General features: G+C 44.4%; 1 protein-coding gene and 1 long non-coding RNA gene across 2 annotated transcripts in view; one reads left to right on the plus strand and one right to left on the minus strand.

The window, feature by feature from the left end:
- The window catches only part of LOC148890929 (receptor-type tyrosine-protein phosphatase gamma-like), a 236,711-nt gene that overhangs the window by 126,685 nt on the left and 89,643 nt on the right, over window positions 1-20,383 (minus strand). The gene's annotated exons all lie outside the window — the stretch shown is intronic.
- LOC148890930 (uncharacterized) lies at window positions 17,284-18,442 on the plus strand. Its single transcript, XR_016116715.1, has 3 exons — window positions 17,284-17,570; window positions 17,736-17,753; window positions 17,856-18,442. It is a non-coding gene; the product is annotated as an uncharacterized LOC148890930 (long non-coding RNA).

Consider the following 20,383-nt stretch of genomic DNA (forward strand, 5'->3'; position numbering starts at 1 on the left):
GTCGTCCTGGCCCTTCAGGAATGGAGACACTGGCTTGAGGGAGCGAAACACCCCTTCACCGTCTTCACGGACCATAAAAACCTGGCGGCCATCCGGTCGGCCAAGAGACTAAACTCAAGACAGGCCCGATGGTCACTCTTCCTCACCCGGTTTAACTTTTCTCTCACCTACTGCCCAGGGTCACAGAACACCAAGCCCGATGCCCTATCCCGCATCCATGAGCCGGCAGAAAGGGAGGAGACCACCACCAACATCCTGCCGGCCCAACGCATCCTGGGTGCCCTGAGGTGGGAGGTTGAGAGAAAAGTACAGCAAGCCCAGGGGACGACCCCCATCCCCAGGGGCTGTCCTAAGGATCGCCTGTTCGCCCCCCCCCCCTCTTCGCACGGAGGTGCTCGTCTGGGGGCACACCTCCAAGATAGCTTGTCACCCGGGGGTCAACAGGACGATCCAACTCATCGCCCAACGGTTCTGGTGGCCGGGGTTCCGGAGGGACATCACCCTCTTCGTGAAGGCCTGCCCGACCTGTGCCTGTGGGAAAGCCTCCCATCAGCCCCCGGCAGGACTCCTCCGGCCGCTACCGGTACCGTCCAGACCCTGGTCCCACATCTCCGTTGACTTCGTGACAGGCCTCCCCCCCTCCCGTGGCAAGACGGTCGTCCTTACCGTTGTGGACCGATTCTCCAAGTCGGCCCACTTCGTCCCGTTAACCAGGTTGCCGTCCGCCATCGAGACGGCTCAACTCCTGGTTAACCACGTCGTCCGTCTCCACGGGATTCCGACGGACATCGTGTCGGACCGGGGACCGCAGCTCGTGTCCAAGGTATGGAAACGTTTCTGTCGGTCCCTAGGGGCGTCGGCGAGCCTGTCGTCTGGATACCATCCCCAGACCAACGGACAGACGGAGAGGAAGAACCAGGACCTGGAGGCGGCCCTCCGGTGCGTGTGCCTCCACAACCCGGCGTCGTGGGCCCTGCACCTACCCTGGGTGGAGTACGCCCACAACTCCCTGGTCTCCGCAGCCACAGGTCGGTCCCCATTTATGTCCGCCTGTGGCTATCAGCCGCCCTTGTTTCCCACTCAGGAGGGCCAGGTGGAGGTCCCGTCTATTGAACATCACCTCAGACGGGCCCACCGAGTCTGGAAGGAAACCAGGGACGCCCTGACACGCACCGCATCCCGGAACCAGCGGGTGGCGGACCGTCACCGGAGACAGGCACCCAACTACCAGGTCGGGCAGGAGGTGTGGCTGTCGACGAGGGACCTTCGGCTGGCAGGGTCTTCAGCCAAGCTGGGCCCACGCTTCACGGGTCCCTTCCCCATCGAGGCCATCCTCAGCCCGGTCTCGGTGAGGCTCCGGCTGCCACCCACCATGAGGATCCACCCCGTTTTCCATGTTTCCCTCCTCAAGCCAGTGGAAACCTGCTCCTTAGCCCCCACGCCCACCCCCCCACCTCCCCCTCGGATGTTGGCCGACGGACCGGTCTACACCGTGCGGGAGATAATGGACTCCAGGCGCATGGGCAGAGGAGTGCAGTACCTGGTCGACTGGGAGGGCTATGGACCGGAGGAACGACAGTGGGTCCCACGTGCCTGGATCCTCGACCCATCTCTCATCCGGGCGTTCCATGCGGCTCACCCCTCCAAACCTGGTGGGCCGCCAAGAGGCGTCCGTTGAGGGGGGGGCACTGTCACATCTCGTCGCCGTCCTGGGCGCGCCCCGCCCCTCCTGTCACCTCCTCCGCTGCTCCCGGGAGACGGCCCCTCCCATCATCACGCACCTGGGTCCCCACAGCTGACTGTCATTCCCTTGATTGTGCCTTCTGACTATATCTACCGATCGCGCCATTCTGGCGCCGTCGGAGTATACTGAAAGCCATCCTGGACTTCCGTGCCGTCAGATCAGCTGTCACCGATCTCCCTCACTCACCTCATCCTGCTGTCCTTTTTTATGCGTGCCTCAGTAAAGACTTTTGTATACGAGTATCTGTCTCGCCGTGTATTTCGGATCCACACCCCCCGCTTTCCTTTCGTCACTCGAGCCCAGCCCTCGAGCCTCAAGTGACGTGACAGTCTTCTTTCGTCAATAAACAAGAGTTAATTCCTAAATGATATGGGTCTGCAGTTATCCATCCATCCATCCATCCATCCATCCATCCATCTTCTGCCGCTTATCCGGGGTCGGGTCGCGGGGGCAGCAGCTTCAGTAGGGAAGCCCAGACTTCCCTCTCCCCAGCCACTTCTTCCAGCTCGTCCTGGCGGATCCCGAGGCGTTCCCATGCCAGCTGGGAGACATAGTCTCTCCAGCGTGTTCTGGGTCATCCCCGGGGTCTCCTGCCAGTGGGGCATGCCCGGAACACCTCACGAGGGAGACGTCCCGGGGGCATCCTAATCAGATGCCCGAGCCACCTCATCTGGCTCCTTTCGATGTGACGGAGAAGCGGCTCGACTTTGAGCCCCTCCCGGATGACCGAGCTTCTCACCTTATCTCTAAGGGAGAGCCCGGACACCCGACGGAGATAGCTCATTTCGGCCGCTTGCATCCGGGATCTCGTTCTTTCGGACACAACCCATAGCTGATGACCATAGATGAGGGTTGGGACGTAGATCGACCGGTAGATTGAGAGCTTTGCTTTTTAGCTCAGCTCCTTCTTCACCACGACAGATTGGTACAAAGTCCGCATCACGGCAGACGGCGCACCGATCCGCCTGTCGACCTCTCGATCCCTTTCACCCTCACTCGTGAACAAGACACCCAGATACTTAAAATCCTAGATACTGGGTATCTGGGTCTGCAGTTATATGAGCTTGAAATTAGGGTGGCTGTCCAAAATACAGCTGTGTCCAAAAAAAGTGGCGTGAACAAAGTAAGGGTACCCTTGAGAACTGTGCTCAGTAGGCTAGCTCACCACAGGGTCCCACACTGCAGTCTGGTGGGCAATTAATTCTTCGGAAGCGCCACGTAACTCTATCCATCTATTATCCGAATGGACTGATGGTCCCTATAACCCTGAGCGTACTGGAAATTATCCCAGTTAACTGTGGGGAGTAGACGGGTCTACACTGAAATGGTTGCAAGCAAATTTTAGGGCACACCAAGACAAATAACCAGTAAAGTACCTCATGAATTGATCATAGCAATTATAAAGTCCAGTACAGTGATACTTCAGCTTACGAACGCTTTAGCTAACTAACTTTTCACCTTACGAACATTCTATTTGTAAGAATATAATCTTGGCATATGAACTAGTTTTCGGGAAACACATGGAGCACCATCATGGCTGGCGGACTAGTTTTTGGTGGAAGAACACCAAACCACATGGTCGAACAGCACCACCGTGGCTGTCGGACGAGTTTTCAACACCCATGTTCTTTCAGTGCACTCAGTGCAGACCTGGTTTGTTATCGATGGATGTTTTTGCTTTTTTGGGAGTGAAAAAGACCCCATCACAGGCCAGTGGTAAGCTGAAGAGGACACAAAAGAAAATTACGGTTGAGGAGAAGGAGGAGATCATCGAAAAACACCAACAACGTGTGCATTTGTGTGACGTTCCAGTACCAGTATGCTAAATCGACCATTGCTACGTGTGACGAAGGGTGTTTTTGTGTTGTCTAAGCAACGGTCTCAGGCAATAGAATAGGTTGAAAAACTCATGTTGATTTGGATTCACGAAAATCAGCTAGCAGGGGACATTGTGAGTGAGGGTGTGATCGCCGAGAAAGCACGGCAACTTCCCTCGGATATCATCAAGAGGCAACTACATCAACGACCATCACAAAGGTCAATCAGGCTCCACAAATAACCCCCACAAGCCATCTGTACAATTAGAAGAGAACATACAAGCAAGGAAGCTATTAATGAAGTTTCTAGTGGTGTCTGCCTGCATCTGTTGTTTTTGCAATATCACAACTTCTAAGATGTACAACCCAGTGTTCCTTGAGACATTGTACGCATGCAAAAAGCTACCCATTACATCAAGCCATCAGCGACCATCACCAAGGTCAATAAAACCACTTTTTTATATAGTACAGTTTCGTTCATTACAATACAATAGCACATTGATTATACATAAAATAAGGTATATTTTGTGAGATTTTAAGGCTTATGTTGTCGAAAATTATATTTCATGGGGACCTGGAAACAGATTATTCTCATTTTTAATGGTTTCCTATGGGAAATTAATTTTTGGAAGACAAACTTTTCGCCTTACACACACCCGGGAACCAATTAAATTCGTAAACTGGGGTATCAAGGTACATCATAAATCTGATGGACAATTTGAACAATATTTCACATCTGTTTTTTTGTGACTATCCTTTAACATGGAGCTGCCTTTTGATTACAGTCTTTATTCTTCTTTCTGAGAAATGTCACTAATATCCCTCAATTGTTCTTCATGTCAGAAGACTCTGAAAGAGCCCTTGACTCCATACGCTTTTATTGTGTTTTCTACTCCCCTTATTTAGTTTCATCAGAATTTCTATGCTTGAAAGACCATATGGAGGGGAAATAGCTTGTCGCTTTCTTATCCAGACAAAATTGCCTCTCATGACGCACAAAGTGAAAGACATATTACATGTTTTAAACACATCAGTGTTCTCACATCTGTGTATCACCTATTGAGAATCTCCCAGTGAAATGTCGAACTTCCTCAGACCCTTTGAGACTCTTGATGCTGACAGACTGACACTCACAGCCTGACAAGGAGGTTCTGAGCTGTTCACCTTAACCACAATCACCTCAGCTGGTTCTACAGAAAACAGTTGTTGTTATTTATCAAAGTCAAAAGTCAGCTTGATTGTCAAATATGCTAATATTCATGACATACAGCACAGATGAAATTACTGTCCTCTTTGACACAACATTCAAGGAACTTACAATGACTTTAACAAACCTAATAAACACGAAAACGCCAATTTGCCAATTTATACAGTATCTGTTTTCATCCTGGCCTCTGTCATTTCCAGTATGCTAAAGCATTTGTAGGATGTTATTTTTATGCAGTAGTCTGTCTTCTGTCTTTGGAAAATGCTCAAACGGTTGTCTTCAGTCAGTACGTTTGCTATGGGTTCTGATGTAATTCAAAAGGAATTAATTTTATCTGGGTTTAGCAATGATGAAATATCCATCCATTCATCCAGCTGGCTAGCTAACTATTATCTACCCATCCATTCATCCATCAAGCTAGGTATTATTTATCCATCCATCTATCCATCTCGGTAACTATTATCTATACATCCATCTATCCACCCAGGTAGCTAGCTAGCTAGCTGTTATCGATACATCCATTCATCAATCCATCCTTCCATCCATCCATCTAGCTATTATCTATCCATCCATCTAAACATCCACCCATTCTGCTAGCTCACTAGCTATTATCTATCCATCCATTCATCTAGCTAGCTATTAGCTATCCATCCATCTATCCATTTATGTAGCTATTATCTATCCATCCATCTACCCCTCCAGCTAGCTAGCTAGCTATTGTCTATCCATCCATTCATCCATCCATTGTCATCCAGCTAGCTAGCTAGCTATTATCTATCCATCCATCCATCCCACTAGCTATTATATATCCATCCGTCCAGCTAGCTAGCTAGTTATTATCTATCCATCCATCCATCTTTTCAATTTCTAATCTTGCTTTCTATCATCAAATCCTCAGATGCATAAAATCTAAAAAATAATACGTCATTAGAATGCCCCGAAAATGCCAAAAACTAGACGTGCATCAGCACTAAAGTCAATATGCACCAGATTTTATGGCGAGGTCACGTCTGTAGAGCCCGTGAAATCTTAACTACTGTGTCATTGTGTAGCGACCGCAGACAAGCTAAGGAGAAGAGGCTAGAGAACAGAACCATGTAAGTCTGTGAAAAGCATGACACGCTGGTCACGCTGGCTTCTATCGAGAAGAAGGAGATTTTCGAGCGGCGGCAGATGCCTCCAGATCAGTGAGTATCAGCGGTCACGGTTAATGAGATGACACCAGAAAGCGCCTTCCCTCCAGACATGTGGCACTTGATGAAACTTCATTCATTTACTTGTCCTTTCCTAAACGAATTAGGAGCGTAATTAACCACTGGGTAAAAGCTATTTGCCCTTTTCACATGCAGAGAAGCGACTGAATTAATGATGAGCGTTACCGATGCAGACTGCATGAATGCTTATCGCTTTTCATGGATGGTTTAGCAACTTTGCTTAGGCTTCAACAGATCCCTTACAATCAACATTGGATTTAAAAGTTGAGATTTTTAATCATTTGACCGAAGCTTTTATATGCATCCTTAAAGGACAACCGACACCCTCTTTTTGTTCCGTAACTGACATCCTAAAAACGTTTTATAGCATCTAGAATACCCAAAACAGGCAGGCTGATATTTTTAGTCAAATGCAAAACACCAATAGAAATCACTTAAAGTTTCTCAAAACTACTTAAAAATGACCTCAGAAAGTTTCAGTTTCAGAAGGTCCCGCCCCCTTGTTCGTGACGTCACACCAGGACATCTTGCCTTGCTTGAGAATCAAAACAATGGCTTCAGATTTGTCATAATCTGGTTGGCGACCAACGGGGGGCGCTGTCGGCCCCGCCTGCACCTGCACAGGTGCTGGTCGTCCCGATCAGATTGGCGACAAACGGGTAGCGACATCAGCCCTGCCTGCAGCCTCGCAGGTGCTGGTCGTTTTAATCACTGACACTTAAAAGGTGTCGGTTCATTGTTTGCTGCTTGTTTGTTGCATGCTCTGTCTGCAATCGCATGCATTGTATGCTGTGCATGTGTTTGTTTAACCTTGGCGGACTTTTACTTTTGGTCTTCTTTTGATACTTTGTATTTATTCTGTTCAGATGATTTTGATGTTTTACATTTTGTTCCTGCTGACCTTTAATTTAATACAATTTGTCAAACAACCTCCTGCTCCCTCCTGCCTGCTTTTTGGGATACGCACCCGCCATCACCACCTTGCAAACCGTGACAGAATGAACCGACCAACCATCGGATCCCGCAGGTACATCGGACCCGTCTCATTTCCACCCTGTGCCTGGCAATACTACGTCCACGTTAGCCCAAGCCTCGTTGAGTTTGAATTGCGTCACTCGATGAGCCGTAACGTCCACGTAAACGTCCGGCCAAGACCTCCTTCCAGGTGGCCGTCCAGGGTGACACTGGGTGTCTGGCAGTGCACGCCCATGTCCAGCCACGCTGTTGTCGTGCATGACGAATTGAGTCTCATCCACGACGAGCCGTGCAACGTCCGCGTCAACGTCAGTCCGAGACCCCACTCACCGCTGGATCCCGGAGCGGCTCAGAACTGGTCTCGTTTCCCCGGTGCCGGGCAGTTCACGCCCACGTCGGCGTCCGGCCGAGACCTGGTCCCATATGGCCGTACGGGGTGCCATTCTGCGCCTGGCAGTTCGACGTCCACGTTGAGCCATGCGCCGTCGTGTGAACGTGCGAGAGGGATCGCACTCACGAAGACGAAGACGCCCACGACGATCCGTGCCGCGTCTTCGTCCACCCCAGGCCGAGTCCCGTTCCCATCAGGCCGCCGCCCGTCGTATGCTGGAGAGGCAGCGGTTGCCGTCTCCACCATTGTTCCCTGGCGAGTGGACCTTTTGGGAGACTGTTGGGACTTCTGGAAGCAGCCCCTTGAAGGGGGGGTACTGTCATGATCTGGTTGGCGATCAACGGGGGACGCTGTCGACCCCGCCTGCACCTGCACAGGTGCTGGTCGTCCCGATCAGATTGGCGACCAACGGGTAGCGACGTCACCCCTGCCTGCAGCCTCGCAGGTGCTGGTCGTTTTAATCACTGACACTTAAAAGGACACCCGGCACGACCATCCGGTGTCGGTTCATTGTTTGCTGCTTGTTTGTTACATTGTCTGCAATCGCATGCATTGTATGCTGTGCATGCGTTTCTTTAACCTTGGCGGACTTTTACTTTTGGTCTTCTTTTGATACTTTGTATTTTTCTGTTCAGATGATTTTGATGTTTTACATTTTGTTCCTGCTGACCTTTATTTTAATACAATTTGTCAAACAACCTCCTGCTCCCTCCTGCCTGCTTTTTGGGATCCGCACCCGCCATCACCACCTCGCAAACCGTGACAAGATTAGGAGAAGATGCTTTCTTGTTACTCATCCAGTTATGAATATGATTCAAATAGTTTTGAAGAGGAAAGCATAAATGTTTGCAATCGATTAAAGAAGTCCTTCCGTCTCATTTTGAGGCGTCTGGACTCCAATGTAGCACCCAGAAAATGCAGTAGACGGCGCCCAAGGCTGATTTGTCTGCTGAGAATTTGTGTCAACTATTATCAAATAGTAGTCTTGGTGCAACACACAACGATTCACCATCACATTATTTATGTTTTTTTTTTTTCCATCAACACGGATCAACATGAAGTTTTAAGACCAAACAAAGTACCCAAAATGCATTGTTTGTCACTTTCTCGGCCAGGGGCGTTCCAGACGTGACGTTACGTCAGGCGTCGTCATCAAAACAAGACTTCCTGAATGTTCAGCACAAGTCTTAAAACGTAAAATATAGCTATATGCCGTGGAATCTTTGTAAAATACGCTCAGTAGAAGTCATTTGAAGTGATTTTACAAATAATAGATTCAACTTGTCTGCAGGCGTCGGTTGTCCTTTAATACAGTGGTACTTCAGATTACGAACGCTTTAGTTTACGAACTTTTCACCTTACGATCAAATACGATATGATAAATTCGCGAGAATATAATCTTGCCTAGTTTTCGGCAAACAAACCAAACCACACGAAGCGCCAGGGTGGCTGTCGGACTAGTTTTCTTTGAGTGCAGACATGGTTTGTTATCGAGTGGAGTACTTTTGCTATTATGGCACCGAAAAAGACCCCAGCACAGGCTAGGGTTAAGCCAAAGAGGACACAAAAGAAAATGACGGTCGAGCAGTATGTGTAATTTAGCGTCCGAGAACCAGTACGCTAAGGCGACCATTGCTACGTGTGGCTAGGGGTGTTTCTGTGTTGTCTAAGCAACAGTCTTAAGCAATAGCTATTCTATTGTTGAAAAACTTCTGGCGATTTGGATTAACGAAAAGCAGCTAGCAGGGGGCGTTGTGAGTGCGGGTATTATCGGCGAGAAAGCACGGCAACTTCACTCGGATATCATCAAAAAGCAACGTGGAAATTTGTCATCCATTGACAACTACCATCACAAAGGTAAATAAAACTTTATTATACAGTTCACTTTTTCTTTAATTGCAATACAGTAGCATGTTTATTATACATAAAATAAGGTATAGTTTGTCTAATTTTACGGCTTATTTAGTAGAAAATTAGGTTTTATGGGGACCCAAGAACAGATTATTCTCATTTTAATGGTTTCTTATGGGAAATAAATGTGTGGAAGATGAACTTTTCGCCTTACACACAATTTCTGGGAACCAATTAAGTTCATAAACTGAGGTATCGATGTAAATGCATTTTTGAGAAATGGCTGGTAACCAATTCAGGTTGTCCTCCGCCAAAGGCTGGGATAGTATAACGCAGTTAGGAAGATGAATGAATGAATAAATGACAAAGAATGATAGGGTGATTGTGGTACAATCACTAACATGTACAGACTCACAAATCTGTTTTTATTTCTTTGACTCAACACCCCTCATAATCGACATGTGGCCATTCCGTGATCGACCCGTCAATCGCGATTGACGTAATGGTCACCCTTTGTCTAGATCACGTAACCTAGACTGTGGTTCATTTGGTGATTTCAGTTTAAACTGACAGTAATTAGCATATTCTGTCAGACATTATAAAGAGATGTCACCATGGAGACATATAAAACGGCAAAAATGATGTTATATTGCTGAAAAGTCCATTAAGTAATTGGGACTGATCTTTGGGGAGGATGTGTGACATTCCTGTTTCAGATGCAATAAATTTAATGGTGGTGCTGATGTGATACTTCTAATCACTCAACCTTCCCCAGTGACTACAATTCAACCCAACACCTTTTAGACCCTTGAAGACAAGTAACCTGAAGTACAGAGGAGACATTGCTCCCAATGCCCCTTTTAACTCATTGACTGCCAGACAAAAATGTGTCCTCTCCAGTGCCAGGGTTTTTGTCATTGTCACTCCAATTGCAGGACCCACAGAATATTGAGTTTTAGGACCACATCAACATTCAATACAACAATCAACATTCAATCTCTCTCTCTCTCTCTCTCTCTCTCCCCCCCACACCCCCCCCTCCTTGAGTCGAGGCAGTGAAGGTGATCTTGTCTAAGGCCAATTAGACCCCCACCTCTTCCTTTCCTCGGGCTCACAATAGTAAAGACTCGTGGAGAAAAGCAACGGCTTTACTCTCTAAACATGCCTGGCATAAGAACACAATCAATAGTCACTCGTGTAATTCACTTTGCGGAATCTAATAGTAAAGATAAGGCTAGGGGAGGATTAATGAGTGTTTGACCAATGAGATAAGGAGAACAGGCATTGATGGACCATGTCTCATCAGGACATTGCTGACAGTCCCTGGGAATCTTCACCGATCTTAATATGGGTGTGAGACAAATGTCTCTCTCTCTCTCTCTCTCTCTCTCTCTCTCTCTCTCTCTCTCTCTCTCTCTCTCTCTATATATATATATATATATATATTTATATATATAAATCCTCGTCTCACCCACCATGGGTGGTGTCTGTCCCCATTTCAGCTCGGGTCCTCTACCAGAGGCCAGGAAGCTTGAGGGTTCTGCGCAGTATCCGTGCTGTTCCCAGCACTGCGCTTTTCTGGACCGAGATATCCGATGTTGTTCCCGGGATCTGTTGCAACCACTCGTCGAGTTTGGGGGTCACTGCCCCAAGTGCTCCGACCACCACAGGCACGACTGTCACCTTTACCTTCCAGGCTCTCTCCAGCTCCTCTCTGAGCCCTTGGTATTTCTCGATTTTCTCATGTTCCTTCTTTCTGATGTTCCCATCACTCGGGACCGCTACATCCACGACAACGGCTTTCCTTTCCCCTTTATCTATGACCACGATATCTGGTTGGTTGGCCATTACCATCTTGTCAGTCTGTATCTGGAAGTCCCACAGGATTTTTGCTCGGTCATTCTCCACTACCTTGGGAGGTGTTTCCCATTTTGACCTTGGGGTTTCCAGTCCATACTCCGCACAGATGTTTCGGTAGACTATGCCAGCCACCTGGTTATGGCGCTCCATGTAGGCTTTCCCTGCCAGCATCTTACACCCTGCAGTTACGTGTTGGATTGTCTCAGGTGCCTCTTTGCACAACCTACACCTTGGGTCTTGTCTGGTGTGGTATATCCCTGCCTCTATGGCTCTGGTGTTCAGGGCCTGCTCTTGGGCAGCCAGGATGAGTGCCTCTGTGCTGTCCTTTAGGCCAGCCCTCTCTAGCCACTGATAAGACTTCTAGAGATCAGCCACTTCTGCTATGGTTCGGTGGTACATCCCGTGTAGGGGCTTTTCCTTCCATGATTGTCCCTCTTCCAGCACCTCATCCTCTGTTCCCCATTGACTGAGACATTCTCTGAGTACATCATCCGTTGGAGCCTTCTCTTTGATGTATTCATGGAGCTTGGATGTTTCATCCTGGGGATATATATATATATATATATATATATATATATATATATATATATATATATATATATATAGTAAAGTCTCGTTATATCAATATTCAAGGGAGTCCGAAAAAATATCGATATAACCGGGACTATCGATATATCCGACCCTGTTTGCATGTAATTTTCTCCGTGCGTGCATAGAAATAGTATCGATATAACCGGGACTATCGATATATCCGATATCGATATAACGAGACTTTACTGTATATATATATATTCGGATATATCGATAGTCCCGGTTATATCGATATTTTTTCGAACTCCCGAGAATATCGATATAACGAGACTTTACTGTATATATATATATATATATATATATATATATATATATATATATATATATATATATATATATATATATATATATAGGGCGGTTTCACAGTGCAGAGGTCGATTCGCGTCCCAGATTGACCACTCCAAATTGTCCCTAGGTGTGAGTGTGAGAGTGACTGTTGTATGTCTTTGTGTGCCCTGCGATTGGCTGGCAACCAATTCAGGGTGTCCCCTGCCTCGTGCCCGAAGACAGCTGAGATAGGCTCCAGCAACCACCGCGACCCTAATGAGGAATAAGCAGTACGGAAAATGAGATGATATATATATATAAATATATACAGTAAAGTACCGTTATATCGATATTGGTTATATTGATAATACTGCTTATTACGATACGATTTTAATTTCCCGTGCACATTTCTAGTCTTTTTATGTATAATTAGTTCCGTTTAGTACGATTCGTGGCTTTTACTACGGTGCTCATTTTCACCTCCCGCAGGCCATTTTCTATGTTTCTTTCGATACAAAAGATGCTTAAGGTAAATTGATATTTGCTTAGGGGTTTCTATACAGTACCACCATTATCGAAATCTGTATCGGTCGCGCCGTTGGTTGACTTGGTCACGTGTCTTGCTGTGTAGCCATTTTCTACCGTCTTCAACCATAGCGAAATGAAAGAATTGTGACCTCGGAATGGAATACAAGGCAATCGTGGCTGTTGAGGAGAATCCAACACGAAATCAAAGCCAAGTATGGCCCAGAAGATTCCCATAATGACGAGGATGATGAGGATGAAGAACCAACACGCCTATTGCAACAAAGACACAAGTGTTGCAAGGTGCTACGGACACGATCTTACTTAGAATCCAGAGAAAATGAATTAGGTTTTTTTAGAAATGTTAAACAAGTTTGAATCGTTTGTGTTTAAAGGGGAAAATAGGAAGCAGAAGAAGATTGCATTTTTTTTTTAATTGCATAATAAGATGTAAGCGTTGCAGTTTCCCTGTTGCAGTGTTACGTACATGTACACTGTACTGTACTGTATATGAATGCAATCGTTTTATTGCAACAATGTTTATTGCTTTGTCTGATGAAGCGTGATGATTTTGAAAATTACTGTACATTCCATACTGTATTAGAGATCCCCCAGTCACGTAACCGGCTTCCGTTTTTGGCTTGTCATAAGCGAGCACTCTAAAAAAAATTCGTAGCAGAGCTCACGTCTTTCATTACTGCTGCAATAGCATCTGAAACATACTGTAATGCCCCTCAGCATGGCAAATGTTGCGCACAGTCGCTGCTATAGCGGGTCAGTCTTTTTAATAACAAACGTAGCAGTTATCACATACAGATACAAACAGGAGCTGCTGTTACGCCACAGCTCAGCCATTCTATTCAGGCACTCTCTCGAACCCCGTTGTTGGGTCCTTCCAAGCCCCAGTCACGTAACCAGCTTCCGTGTTTTGGTCTGTCGACGCGAGCACAAAAAAAATATATATATATATATATATATATATATATATACAGTAAAGTCTCGTTATATCGATATTCAAGGGAGTTCGAAAAAATATCGATATAACCGGGACTATCGAAATGTCCGACCCTGTTTGCATGTAATTTTCTCCGTGCGTGCATAGAAATAGTATCGATATAACCGGGACTATCGATATATCCGATATCGATATAACGAGACTTTACTGTATATATATATATATATATATATATATATATACACACACACACACACATACACACGTTATCTGGCAATAACAAATCATCCAACTATGTTTTGGATCAAATATTTCTCCTTATTTCTCAGCCTTTGCTTATTTATTCACACAGCGTGATTGATGTGTGTGTGTGCGTGTGAGGTGTAGGTGTTGCACAAAGGTTGCTTGATAGATGACTGGATGGGTGAAAGGAGCTGATTTGGTGATTTAAAGCCCAATTCTGACCACTAAAATTGGTTCTTGCCAGGGTAATACATCAGGGGGAATTAAAAGGTGATTGCACTGTGGTTTGTGTGTGTGCGTGTGTGTGTGCGTGTGTGTGTGCGCCTGTGCATGTGTATGTGTATTTTAGGGACGGCAGCGCTAGTGGATGTCTGAATGTGCTCTTTGTATTGCTGGGGCAATGACAAAGAAGGATAAATGAGTTGCTTTGAAGATGCCACGGTTAACGGCACAGACAGAATAGAAGATGGCTGAGGATGGGGATTAAAAAAAGAAATGGAAGAAGCCAGTCAGGATGCATTAGAAAGGACTAGTCCAAACTCTTGTCGACCTTAGTCGGATTCAAGATGCTCATTGACACACGCAGATTGGCTTTCATCCAGATTTCGGAGGTCCTTTAGACAACAGTGACTGTCAAAAATCGCATTCAAATAAGAGTGTCAAGAGTTGTGGTTGTAAGTACGGGTGGTCATAACCAGTGTCTGAAACAAATGAGAATGAGCAGGCAACTTTTCAGAGTTGTCTGCCCTGGTGTCTGGTAACTACCAGACACCAGGGCAGACAACTCTGAAAAGTTGCCTGCCCCATTTTTCACAATTTGAAACACAACAAGACGACTAATCGCAAAAAGACCCATTGTTGCAAAGTATAAAGGATTTTTTTTATTGAGGATATACCTACCACAAAGTCTCCCTTGCTCAATTTATCATAAATATGGCTTGCTGATGATTTTGTTCCGATTGTCGTTTGCCCATACACTGTACGTCATGTTGCACAATTCAATGTTTGTGTTGCATCGTCGGCTACAAGCCACATGGAATCCTCTTTCCACGATGCTTATAATAATAATGTTGATACATTAATTTCTAAACGCGTTTCAAAACCTTCAAGTACACTTTACAGTCACGGGATAATGTACGTTTCCGTTTTGTAGCACCAAAAACTTTGTTAGCTTCTTTTGAATCGTTCTTCTTGGGCTGAGGTTCTGTGCATCTACTTTGGAAAATGATATGCAAACGCACAAACTTATAACGCTTGGGAAAGTCCGGAAGCGCGAAGCAAGCCTCTGTTTGGCTGCCATGCCGAGTATGCAAAATGCCAAACGAACCGAAATTCCGAAATTTCCAAACCGAATGAAGATTTCGAAATCAGAATAATTCATTGAGATTTCGAAATATTTGTTCAAACGTTTTCTTTATTGAATAAAGCAAACATTTGATTAAAAAAAAAAATATATATATATATATATATATATATATATATATATATATATATATATATATATATATATATATATATATATATATATATATATATAGCATGTCATATAGATATATATATACGATGGTACCTCGGTTCTCGACCATAATCTGTTCCAGGACCCTGTTCGAAAAGCGATTTTTTTCGAACACCGAAACCATCTCTTTGCTCCTGTCACTTGCGAGTTGACAGGGGGGGGGGGAACCACTGCCTCTCCCGGCCGTTCTCCTGCTGTCAATTCTCTAATCACGGACTAGGGGCATTTATACGGTTCGCGATCCCCTCGCCAATGCCGAATGATTGACTCACCTCGCCACCGTACCTGGACTCTTCCTTCGATGCGCGAGTGTATCCGGTCCGAGGTATTTTCCCTGCGTCCCGTAAATTTATGTCATCTTCCGGGACTGCGTAATTTTGCACCCTCGTGTGCCATTTGCTTTTTGGCGTAGTAAGCGGGTCGGATCACCCCTTGCCTTCTTACTCGTTGTGTTTTCTTTGATTTGTGAATAAACATCCTGCTTGGGTAGTACGTGTCTGTTTTGGGATCCCAAACATTCCACGTTCCGACGAGTCATCTGCCGTCACTCTCGCTCGGAACGTGACAGCTGCGGATGACAGGATGTTCTTTTCTCTTCAAATATCTATTCAATGACACTTGCTCTCACTCCCACGGTCACATCTAGATTTCACAGCCTCCTTATTCTTTAATATCGTACTGATCGTAGATTTCGCCATGCTGTATTCCCTCGCCACACTGTAAACCCGAACAGTACTACTGACTCAAAGTCATTGAGGTCAGTCAACTCAAAAGCCGATTTTTTGTTTCAAAAACGTAAACGTTTTGAGTTTTCTGAATAGTCATGCGTTTTTAATTTGCAGTAAATCAATACTTTTGAGTTCATGGCTGTCATATACTCATATATTTTGAGTAAACGGCAGAACGCTGCGTGATGACGTCACCGCAGGCGTGGTCTCACCGGGGCCATTTTTAATTCTCGACGGCTAAAGCGTGCAGAGACCCACGAATTCAGGTGAGAAGACAAACAACATTATTTAATATTACAAGGACCCAGTGTATCAATGCTGTCGTCGGTGCACAGAAAAAGGATATTTTGTTGTGTTTTTGACGACAGCAAATTGGAAAGTCAGTTTGTGGAACTTACCGCCTTTCACAAGTTAGCAAAGATGCTAGTCCGTGGTCGTGCTTGCGACTGAGGCCTTCTCATCCACTCTTTCAGCTGCGTTGTTTTGAGCCCGGGACTTCTCCTATGTTAAGCGCTCTTCTGTGGCGATATATGTATGAATTTTTCTTAAACGTCTCTTGTCTGTTGAAAGACACACAAGTGTTATTTAGAGAATAGTACCGCGCAGGTTTAGTTAGGCGGTGGCCGAGTAATATCTGTTGCAGGTTATGTTTGTGTCCGCGAAGGTCCGAGAGTAATCGTCAAATGGGTGTAAAATTAAAGTTTATATAAAAGGGTCACACAAAATCCTCCACACCGTGGCTGCAACGCCCAGCAGGTTAGTGCTTTGAGTTAACTTTGTTTGCAAACGACAGTACCGCGTGTCATTGTCCAGCACAAGCTATAGGCTTAAGCTATCTATACACGTGCAGTGGTAGTGCTGCAGTTTTAAAAATGCACTAAGTAAATATAATGATAGCCAAAAAATGCACAGTGGATTGGAATATGTACAATTGATGCAGTTTAAATGGTTATGCATGTGTAAATTAAACATGAACTTTTTTTAAAATGTATTTTTGGCATATTCAGGATACCGAGAGAGATGCTGGAGGCCAAGTCATCAAACTGCAAAGGCCTGACTGGTTTGATTGCATCATTTAATCTGGTACATTAGATTTATTAAACTTAAAAAGTTAACATGGATAAATGTGTTTTATTAAATTAAAGGATTACATTCATTGTCATTTTTTTTCTCTTCAACCTTTCAGGCCCGGGTGCAAATTGAGCAACACCACCATTATCGAAGGTATGTTTACATTTTTATTTATGCTATATTCTTAATTACCTGATGAATATCATACTACATTTTATTTTTTATATTGAACAGAATTTTACCTTTTTAACATATATTGGAGTATTTTACACCATTAGTTGAGACTTCATTGATTGTTCTTTCTTTAAAACAATCTCAAGTCTCACATTCTCCTCTGCTCTTACCAGCAACTGATGTTCATTAATCATTACAGTGATGCAGTTGTTAAATTGCAATAGGGATAGTGCGGAGGTTCCAAACTATTACGAAGGATATGCTTGGATTTGAGCTATAATAATCCGTAACTGTCTTTAATTTGGACCCACTAGAATCACACCAACTTTACTTTGCTTATCCAAACACGTACTCATTCTTGAAAAATGTTTAATGTAATTGCAGGCCTAACATGGACTGGAGATGCAAACTGTGTTCTACATCCCTGGATACTCGGGCGAAGTTATTTAGCCATTATCGTTTGCAACATTTCCAGTATTCAAGAGTAAGCCCACTGCCATGTCTCGACAGCAATTGCATTTGCACTTTTCAGTATACACAGATATACACATGAGACGCAGTCTGGCCCGTGCGCTCCTATCATACCTACAAGAAGATGACTCCGAGTTCTTCAAGACATGCAATGTATGTATTACCTGACTTAACACAAATGTCTATCTATGGCCACAATATATGCTATAACATTTTACTTTATTCTGTATGTGTACGTTTGTGTGTATTTTGCAGTGGGAAGAGGATCCAGACATTGAAAACACTCCTGTCGCACTTCTCTCCGTAACAACTGACAACCTCACTAGTGCCATCTTGTTTAACCCCGACAGCATTTCTGTTGTGATAGAAGATTGCATTATTGTGAGATGTCTCCCCAGGTTGGCTGATGCACACCTCCTCTTGTTTGGTTTAATGTACGCATTGCATTTAGATTATCCAAGAAAATTAATCCTCACATTCACCTTCATTCAGAAAATACTGCTGTGTCTTGATGATAACAGACGACTCAAACCACGCTTGCTAAGTTTGAAAAATGCTTTGTTCTGCAATATTGAAGGCACCAGTGCCTCCAATATTACGGAACAAAGCAACACTCGATAAGTAACTTCAGTTTTACTCTGCTTTGTATACCTGTTTGTGACTGATTTTCTATTAATACTTTGATATGTAAACTTGGATTCCACCAAAATGTCTTTTTTTCGTTTCAGGAATACTGTGTTTGTTTTTTGTAAGTTTTACCTTGATTTGCACCTCATAACGAGTACATTGAAATGTATTCGGTTGTATTTATTCAAGTATATGCTTTTCAAAGAATTTATTTTTTTAACAGAACAGCAGAGTATAATTTGTTGTGTTTATTTCACATCTTCTGCTCAGGGGTTTATTTGTTGTTTTGGTACGTGGAAATGCTGCGCATTTTGGTACTGTTATTTGTTTTATCAAAGGTTGTTTTAAACCTTAATAAAAAATGAACTAAAACAGACGTGAGGTATGTTTTTGTTTTTAGACATAGAAGGCAAATGTAAGTACAGTATACATGAATATATGTTTTCATGGAACATTATAAATTTGAGTTGGTTAAGCTTAAATATGAAACCTAATTTTAATTTAAAAATTAAGAAAACATTAGAGTAAACTGAAAGTACATCTTTTAAGTTCAGGCAAACTCATAACATTTATGTCGAAACAAACTCATAACATTTAAGCTCAATCAAACTCATAACTTTTAATTTCAGACAAACTCATAAAATTTATTTACACTACTCAAACATTTTGAGTAAACTCTACTCAAACATTTTGAGTTAACTGTACTAAAAAATTTTGACGTAATCAGTTGCCATATAAATTTTGAGTACTTTCAACGTGTTGGGTTTTACAGTGCAGATCAGACACTCGCACACCTCCTTCATATTTTGCGATTATTTCTTTCTTAAATGCAATAGTTGTACGCACTACTTTTTTTGTCACTTTATACACCTATATTAAACGCTCGAGCAAAACGCAGCACATCCGCTAGCGACAACAGTTGGTCACGGAGAGAGCGATACACCCGTGCGGCGCTCAGCTCCCCACCCTCGCGTACGCACTCACTCGCGCGTCGTATTGGCGTTCGAACACCAATTGATGTTCGAACGCCGAAGCAAGAATATCTCGAATATTTTGTTCGAACACCGATTTGTTCGAACTGTGAGGTGTTCGGTACCACTGGTGTGAGGTGTGAGGTACCACTGTATATATTTTTTATTTCACACATTTTCCGTACCGCTTATTCCTCATTAGTGTCGCGGGGGTTGCTGGAGCCTATCTCAGCTGTCTTCGGGCACGAGGCGGGGGACACCCTGAATTGGTTGCCAGCCAATCGCAGGGCACACAAAGACATACAACAGTCACTCTCACACTCACACCTAGGGACAATTTGGTGTGGTCAATCTGACTGCCATGCATGTTTTTGGAGTGTGGGAGGAAACTGGAGGACCCGGAGAAAACCCACGCGGGTCCGGGGAGAACATGCAAACTCCACACAGGGAGGCCGGACCGGGACGCGAACCGGCGACCTCTGCACTGTGAAGCCGGTGTGCTAACCACTCGACTACCGGGCCGGCCATAAAAAAATGTATTATATTTTATATACAGTAAAGTCTCGTTATATCGATATTGGATATATCGATAGTCCCGGTTATATCGATACTATTTCTATGCACGCACGGAGAAAATTACATGCAAACAGGGTCGGATATATCGATAGTCCCGGTTATATCGATATTTTTTCGGACTCCCTTGAATATCGATATAACGAGACTTTACTGTGTATATATATATATATATATATATATATATATATATATATATATACACATTTTTTTTCTTGAAGAAGTTGTCGGCCACCCGGGCGCAGACGTTTTGCAAGTTGTACGCCCGACGTAAAAGTTGCACGCCCCGGGCATCCGGGCAGAAGTTATTTAAGACACTGGTTGTAACTCGCATCGGTCGTAACTCAGATGTTCCCTGTATATATCGTCTGGCAGTGATTTGAGTTGATTAAAAATAATGTCTGTGTAAGCTCTCAGTCGTACAGGAGTGGTCCATCGATGAGAAGGTTTCTTCAGCCGTCATCTGTACTTCTTTAAAGGTGTCGGCCGTTTCTCTTCTTATCCAAGATGCTTCTTCAGCGAACTAAAGTCTTACTGGTAGTAACGGCCCTATATATATATATATATATATAGCAAACACGCAGCTGTAGCATCCATTGACGAGATTGTCAC

The sequence above is a fragment of the Hippocampus bargibanti genome, linkage group LG12 (genome assembly GCF_051943395.1).
Source record: "Hippocampus bargibanti isolate YZ-2025 linkage group LG12, ASM5194339v1, whole genome shotgun sequence".
Lineage (NCBI taxonomy): Eukaryota > Metazoa > Chordata > Actinopteri > Syngnathiformes > Syngnathidae > Hippocampus > Hippocampus bargibanti.